The following is an 8,413-nucleotide window of genomic DNA, read 5'->3' as shown; positions in this document are numbered from 1 at the left end:
CCTCGCTTGCGCTAATGTTGCCCAATTTGCAATGACAACAGAATTCCTGCCTTAGCAAAAGAAGCATTCTCCAGATGGAATGTTCAAACTGTGTGTCCACAGTCCTTGGTCAATCCACGTGTTTTGATTACTTTGGATAACGGTGCATTTGTTTCTTTGCAAAATTTGCATCCCACCGTTCTGCCCTTAACGAGGGCTGCCAAGGCGGCCAATGATTTAAAGAACACATGATTAAGTTACACTATAAAAGCATTAAACCAACCTCCCTTCTCAAATATACATTATTAAAACAATTCATGAGAGTTTAAAAAAAACAGAGTTAAAATACATACAAAACAGTTAAAATACATGCCAAACATTAAAAACGTTGGTTAGGAAGGCAGGAACATTGAGGGAATGACTATCCGAACGCAAAAGGCTTCACCCACCGGTGGAAGTCAGCAAGAAGAAGAAGAAGGGATTGGATTTATACCCAGCCCTTCACTTGGAGTCTCAGAGCGGCTTACAAACCCCTTTCCTGCCCCACAACAGAGGTAGGTGGGGCTGAGGGAGCTCTGAGAGAACTGCTCCTGAGAGAACAGCTCTGAAAGAACTTGTGACTGATGCAAGGTCATCCAGCAGCTTCAAGTGGAGGAGCGGGGAATCAAACCCAGTTCTCCCAGATTAGAGTCCGCACACTTAACCGCTACACCAGACTGGCAACAGAAAGGGGAAGACGACTCTCCCTGGGGGAAGAGTTCCAGAGCTTTGGTGCCATAACCAAGAAGGCCCTCTGCCAGGTTGCCACCTGCCTAATCTCAGAAGGTGGGGGGGACAACTGAACCAGGGCCTCTGAAGATGACCATAATGGGCAGGTTCATATGGGATTAGGTGGTCTACAGGTGTGTTGGTGCCAAACCATATTAGGCTTTGAAGGTCAAGACCAGCACCTTGAGTTGTGCCCAGAAACAAATTGGAAGCCGGCGTAGATGGGTCAAGAAGACTAGTGATTCTATCACATGTGGTGGCGATGCCCAAAAATTCAGAAATACTGGGTATTGATTCAAAAAATAATACTGCAAATCGTAAAAATCAAACTTGATTTAGTGCCGGAAACGTTCTTACTTAACATAATTCCAGAATACATTAGCTATAATGATAAATACTTAATAATATACATATTAACGACAGCTAGGATTCAATGGGCGAAGTATTGGAAGCAAGACAATAACCCCAAACTAGATGCAATAATAGAGAAACCTATGGGAGTAGCTGAAATAGATAAACTGAGTTTAATGCTACAAGGGAAAAGTGAGGAAGTTTTTGTAAAACGATGGTCGGGAATGTATAAACGGCTAGAAAACAGATGAAAGGCTCTGGGATGTATGCATGAGAATGAACAAGGGACTATGTATAAAAACCTAATAAATATAACTATTTAAAAAAGAAGAAGAAGAAGAAGACTGTAGTGATAACGGTCCCTGTGACCTACTCCAGTCGACATCCTGGCTGCAGGGTTCTTGCTTAACAGGTTCTCACAAGCACCGACCTATACTGTGCAGAGGGGCCATGGCTCAGTGGAAGATCCTCTGCTTTATTTGCAGAAGGTCCCAGGTTCAATCCCCGGCATCTCCAGCTAAAAGGACTAGGTAGTAAGTGGTGTGAAAGACGTCCACCTGAGACCCTGGACAGCTACTGCCAGTCTGAGTAGACAATACTGACCTTGATACACCAAGGGTCTGATCCAGTGTTGGGCCAGATTTATGTTTGCATCTGTTCCCCACAGCTTCCTGTAATATGTATAGTGCAAGCTGGTCTAGAGTTGTTCACCGCTGGGGGATGCCTCGTTCTGATCTTGCTAGACTTCAGCCTTCAGGATGAATTAGGCAAACAGTATCACCTGCATATTGTTTCTTTAAAAGATTTACACCCCATCATTCTGGCATTTTGCGGGCGCTAACAAACCTTAATAAATACAAAATCCCATAAGACGACGGTGTACCTATAGCAATCATTCAAAATTCAAATGGCAATTTAAAAAAAAACAGCCTGCTGGAATACCTTAATCACATCTTCCCAATAGCCTGTTATTACACACGCACACACACAAATCTTCGCCACATGGATGATTATATCAAAGGCTGATTTAAAAGAGGAAGGGCTTTACAAGCTCTGTGAAAACTCAGCACGGATGTCGTCTTTCATACTGTCGGGGAAGTGATTTCGTGAAGCAGTCGCAGCCTCTGTGAAAGCGATATTCTTTGCCCTCCATTGACCTCAGTTGCCAGCGAGAGGTCATTGATGGCAGAGTCTCTGGACTCCATCTCCGTTGACGTTTGGGTTCGTGGGACCTGGGCTGCGAAGGGCTATTTAATGCCAGCGTCTTGAATTCTGCTTTTGTGACTCGTTTGGACAAGGGCGATAGAATTAATGTTCATCAAAGAGTGCGGTGCCAACAAAGAATGGAGGGAGGGACGGAAAGGGTGTGGGGATTAGAGGTCCACTAGCACTGGGGAGAGGGGGCAGAACGAAAGGATCAAAAGAGAAGAAAAACGCATTCTTGCTTGTTGATTTTGGCCTTAATGTGCATAACCATGCGCTCTTAAATTCCATTGGTTTCGATGGGAGTTGGGCAAGCCTCACTTTCTTTCAAGTTGTGCCATAAATTTACATGCTCAATTTTTTTAAAAAAACAATCTTTAGCTATGGTAGCTTGAAACTTGTTTCTTTCAAAACTGGAGTTCTCAAAGTACTGGATTCTATGACGTGTGTGCTGTAGACATGAGGTGCTTGCCCCTGTACCACAAAATAGCCTTGCACTTCTTGTGATGCCCAGATACCTGGGAAGTTCTGGAGAGATGGAGAAAGGGGGCGTGGCTCAGTGGCTGAGCCTCTGCTTGGCATGCAGAAGGTCCCAGGTTCAATCCCCAGGATCTCCAGTTAAAAGAACCGAAGAATAGATTCTTTTGAACTATGGTGCTGGAGAAGACTCTTGAGAGTCCCTTGGACTGCAAGGAGATCCAATCAGTCAATCCTAAAAGAAATCAACCCTGACTGTTCCCTGGAAGGCCAGATAATGAAACTGAAGCTCAAATACTTTGGCCACCCAATGAGAAGGGAGCACTCACTGGAGAAGACCCTGATGCTGGGAAAGATTGAAGGTCAAAGAAGACGGGGACAGCAAAGGATGAGATGGTTAGACAGTGTCACAGATGCAACGAACATGAAATTGAGCCAACTTCAGAGGACGGCAGAAGACCGGAAGGCCTGGCGTGATCTGGTCCATGGGGTCGCGAAGAGTCGGACTCGACTGTGCGACTGAACAACAACAACAAATCATAAAATGCCACGTAGCCATAAAACAATCAGATGGCCAATCTAACTCAGGCCATTGATGGACAATGGGCCAGAAGAGCTAAGGCCAGAGAAGCCGGAGGTGGGGGGACGTCCACTGCCTCAACCAAATGCCCGGCGGAAGAGCTCCATCTTGCAGGCCCTGTGGGACTGTAATAGGTCCCGGGGGGCCCTGATCTCACACGGCCATGGCCCTGGTCGAGGCTAGTCGGACGTCCCTGGGGCCAAGAGCTGCTAGCAGATGTTGATTTGTGGGCCTCAGTGCCCTCCAGGGTTCATGTGGGGAGGTCCATGTATTTCTGTGAAGAAGACTTCAAATATGTGGGTTGGGTCCTTCCAGTTGAAGAGGAAGAAGAAGAAGAAGAGATTGGATTTATACCCCGCCCTTCACTTGGAGTCTCAGAGCGGCTGGCAAACTCCTTTCCCTTCCCCTCCCCACAACAGGACACCCTGTGAGGTAGGCGGGGCTGAGAGAACTCTGACACAAACTGCTCTTTTTCAAGGACAGCTGTGCCAGAGCTTGTGACTGACCCAAGGTCACATCAGCAGGAGCAAGTGGAGGAGTGGGGAATCAAACTCGGTTCTCCCAGATTAGAGTCTGCACACTTAACCACTACATCAAACTGGCTCTTGCTTGAGTCTCCTTTCTACAGCCCTACCCTAATGTCCCATGATTCCCAGCAAGGCCTTTGGGGGCTCCTCCTCTTGAATCCATGGAAAGCCGGGAGGATCCAGCCTTGTCCTTTGTGTTAAAAAGTTCCTAAATTGTTCAGATTACTTTTTTTAAGAAGGCGCTTCAGCACCTGCTGATTCATCTGGCCATGTATTAATTTTACCTGCAATTGTTTGCTAACGATGCCCCATATGTCCGCCATAGATACTTAATGGAGCCATTCAAGCTGCTGGGTTTGCACAGAAAGAGCCGGGAGCCGAACCAAAGCATCGCACTAAAGGCAGAAAGCGAGCCAGTGTGGTATGCGCTGCGTTTAACAAATCCTCCGCCTGACCTTGGTGTGCTGCGACGAGGTGACTGGAAAGCCCAGTGTGATGTGCATGTTGAGATTTGTCACAGGAGGTAAAGTCCTTCCGTCAGAACAATATTAGGCTCCATCGGAACTGTCAGGGGTCATTTAGTAGAAAAAGAGGTGCAGGAGCTCATTAGCATAACTCATTAGGATAACTTATTGGCATATGCCACACCCCCTGACGTCACCGGAAGTGTGTCAGAAGGCAACACCCACTGCGACTTACCTGGCTGCTTCTTGCTCTGACTGAAGGCTGCTGGGAGCAGGGGGTGGGGCTTGTTGCATGTGCCCGCCCCCTGGGCTCTTTACTGCCGGAGCTCCGCTCCTGTGCGCTCCTGCAGGAAATGACCCCTGGGAATAGTCATATAGCAAGAGACGTTCAGAGGTAGTTTGCCATTGCCGGCCTCTGCATAGAGACCTGGGGATTCCTTGGTGGTCTCCCATCCAAGTACTAACCATGCAGACCCTGCTTAGCTTCCAAGATCTGAGGAGATCAGGCTAGCCTGGGCCACTGTGATGCTCAGTTGTAGTTGCATCTTGCTCTTTATCTTAACAGTAATAAAGTTTTAAAGATAAGAGCCCTATGTGTGCTGGTTAATTTGACCAATTGTCAACAGGTGATGCATGCTCGCAGAAAAAGGTAATGTTTATTAAATCGTTAGCTCATTAGTGGGGAGATAGTGGATAAAATTGGTAGGTAGGATGCTGGGTTTTTTAGTCTCGATCTCTCTCTCGACGGCAGAGGATTTGCCCGCGGCTGAACCAGACTAGCAGGGGGAGAAAATGATGTGCGACCAGCAAGACTGAAAGTTTTACTTCCCTCCTGTCTTGAGACTCTCTCTGGAACAAGAACCTGCTTTTGAAGACAAAGTGAGATAGTTCAAGTAGCTGGATTCTTTTTAAAGTTTTCTGTTCTAGTCTCCTGCAAACCTCGCAGTTCGAAAACAAGAAATTGTTGTTGTTGTTGTTCAGTCGCACAGTCGAGTCCGACTCTTCGCGACCCCATGGACCAGATCACGCCAGGCCTTCCTGTATTGTTCTTTGCAGCATCGGACGTTCCTTTCACCATCAGACACATCCACAACTGAGCGGCCTTTCGGCTTTGGCCCAGCCGCTTCACTCTTTCTGGGGTTACTTGTACTTGCCCTCTGCTCTTCCTCAGTAGCATATTGGACACCTTCTGACCAATGTTCCCTCTAAGCCGTGGAGTCTTGTGAGCAAAAATTCTACTTTGTGAGCTACTGGCGTTAAAGTCGTGAGTGATCGATTTGGCTGCTGCATACATTAGTTTGCTCTGGAGCCATCCTTCCTGAGCTGAGATAAAATTGTGTGAGCCGGAGGCTAAAAAACTGTGAGCTAGCTCACACTAACTCAGCTTAGAGGGAACACTGCTTCTGACCTGAGGGGCTCATCTTCCAGCGCACGGCATAGCCCACAGCCTCATTGAACCACGCAAGCCCCCTCGCCACAACAAGGCAGTGATCCATGAGGGAGAAACAAGAAATTGCAAGTAGATAAATCGGTACCACTTTGGTGGGAAGGTAACAGTGTTCCATGTGTCTCGGCGTTTAGTCATGCTGACCACATGACTACGGAGAAGTCTTCAGACAGCGCTGCGCTGGCTCTTCGGCTTCAGAGATGAGCACCACCTCCGAGAGTTAGATTCAACTGGCTTTTGAACATGGGAAACCTTTACCTTTATAGATAGAAACACTCAGTCTGGGGTAAGTGATGCACTGTATTTTTGGTGCTGGGGGGGGCAACGGTGGGAGGTCTTCTAGTGTCCTGGCCCCACTGTTGGACCTCCTGATGGCACCTGGTCTTTTTGGCCACTGTGTGACACAGAGTGTTGGAGTGTGCGGAGTGTGACACAGAGTGGCCCATCCAACACTGGCTTCTCTTATGACCAATGTTCCCTTTAAGCTGTGGAATCTTGTGAGCAAAAACTCTTACTTTGTGAGCTACTGCCATGAAAGTTGTGAGTGAGTCATTTGGCTGCTGCAGAAATTAGTTTGCTCTTCAGCCATCCTTCCTGAACCAAGACAAAAATGTATGAGCCAGAGGCTAAGAAACTGTGAGTTAGCTCACACCAACTCAGCTTAGAGGGAACACTGCTTATGACTCTTGCAAGTGGTGATGTTTGTTCTTCTGTACAATAAATTGTCTTTCTTTTGAAAGAGTGTGGTTAATTGATTTGCATTTGGGATCTGATTTAAAAAAAGAGCCCACAGCACCTCTAGTGAGTTTCCCTTTCTCCAGCTCGGGAGGAGGGCGATATCGCACGGTGTGTCACAGCCACCCCAGTCAGGCAGTTTGGTTCTATCCAAACTGAAACTGAGCTGCGTGGTGCTACGTGGGTTGTCTAGAGCGGGGGTGTCAAACATGAGGCCCGGGGGGCGGAACCGGCCCATCCAGGGCTGTTATGTGGCCCGCGAGCAACTGGTGCAAAGGAGGGAACAGGAGTCTGCTGGGTGTGCGGAGCTACTCCCATTGTGGCTTCAGCACGGTGGGACAACCTCGTCTACAGAAGCAGAACCCCTTCACTTCAAGGACTGGTAAGTCGGAAGCTACTGCAGCTGCATTCATCCCTCTCCACTATGCCTGCAGCTCCATTGATGCTGTCCTGGATGGCCGCAGGGATCGCCATTTGCACGTGAGGTGTGTGTGCAGACAACCCTCTGTTGGGGCGTGGGAGCATCCACCCAGCGATGCACTGCTGGATCTCCTGTCCGCCCATGTGGGTTTTCCTCTGCACCCTCCTCCCAGCCCAGGGGGCCTTGCAGCGAGAACATACTGACTCAGCCCTTACCAGTTGCTGTCCTTTATAAAGTTTATATCTCTGGTACCCCACATTATGTTTTATGGCACACATGGCCCCGACAAGGCGACATTTAGGTCAGATCCGGCCCTCGTAACGAATAAGTTTGGTCTGGTCTAGAGTCTTTGTCATAAACAGGTGGGTTATGATATAAATTTGTTCAAGGTGCATGATCGCGCAAGGAGGGTTCCCAATGACAGCGTGGATAAGTTCAGCTCATTAACCTATTGAGGGTGACAGTCCCACATCATGGGTGAGCGGCGATCCGGCGGAGAAACATGGCGGCGGGCCGGCAGCAAGCAGCGAGCGACCCGGGCGGTGATTGGTCCGGGCGACGTGGCAGCGTGGTGACGTGGCGCGGTCGGAGCCTGCGGGACGGAGACCAGCGGTTGCAGCCATCGCGCCGCCGCGTACCGTGAGGACCACCCCAGAAGGAGTCGATGTGAGAGAGAAGAGACCTCCGCCGAGACACCGTCGCCTGAATACAGCAAGAACCCGCCACGGAAAGAACAACGTAAGAAGGTGATCACGGCTGCTTAGGTGCCTGATAGGCACTCACCCCTCCCCTTGCACTGTGGCCCTAGTTAGGTAAGTTAAATGTCTATGTAAACCGCTCCGAGCCTCCAGGAAGGAGCAGTATATAAGTCAAATGTGTGTGGGTGTGTGATATCTGACCATCTTTTGATTTGCCAAAGAAGGAATGAACCATTTCCCACTATTTCCTGATCCTATCTGTTGAAAGAGGGCCACTTTTGGTGTGGCATCACAAATTGGGTTCGCTTTTACACTGATGCTAGTTTCATCCTTTGACAAATCCCAAGCCCCAGTTTGTGTCTTTTTTTCCCCTGGAAAAGGGCCCTTTATCCTTTTGGCAGATTTGGGCTACTGCCAGAACAAGAAGCAGAGTTAGATTTAAGCAGGTTGGGCCACCGTTTTAACGATTTAAGCGGGCACTTTATGACAAAACCTGAGAACTCAGAACCTCTGGCAAGGGGTCTTGTTCCAGCTGATCAGCTTGATTTAACTTCAGCCGTATCCCAGAGAATCCCTAAGGGCATCCATTTCTGACCTTTCTGCAACTAGAAAAAAAATTAGTTTCCTGCCCAAATACATGAACACACACAAAGCTGCCTTACACTGAATCAAACCACTGGTCTATCAAAGTCAGTACTGTCTACTCGGACTGGCAGCCGCTTTCCAGGGTCTCGGGCTGAGGTCTGTCCCATCACCTACAACC

Source organism: Gekko japonicus, unplaced genomic scaffold (genome assembly GCF_001447785.1).
Source record: "Gekko japonicus isolate JY-2015 unplaced genomic scaffold, Gekko_japonicus_V1.1 scaffold890, whole genome shotgun sequence".
Taxonomy (NCBI): Eukaryota; Metazoa; Chordata; class Lepidosauria; order Squamata; family Gekkonidae; genus Gekko; species Gekko japonicus.
Note: the sequence above shows the minus strand (reverse complement) of the source record.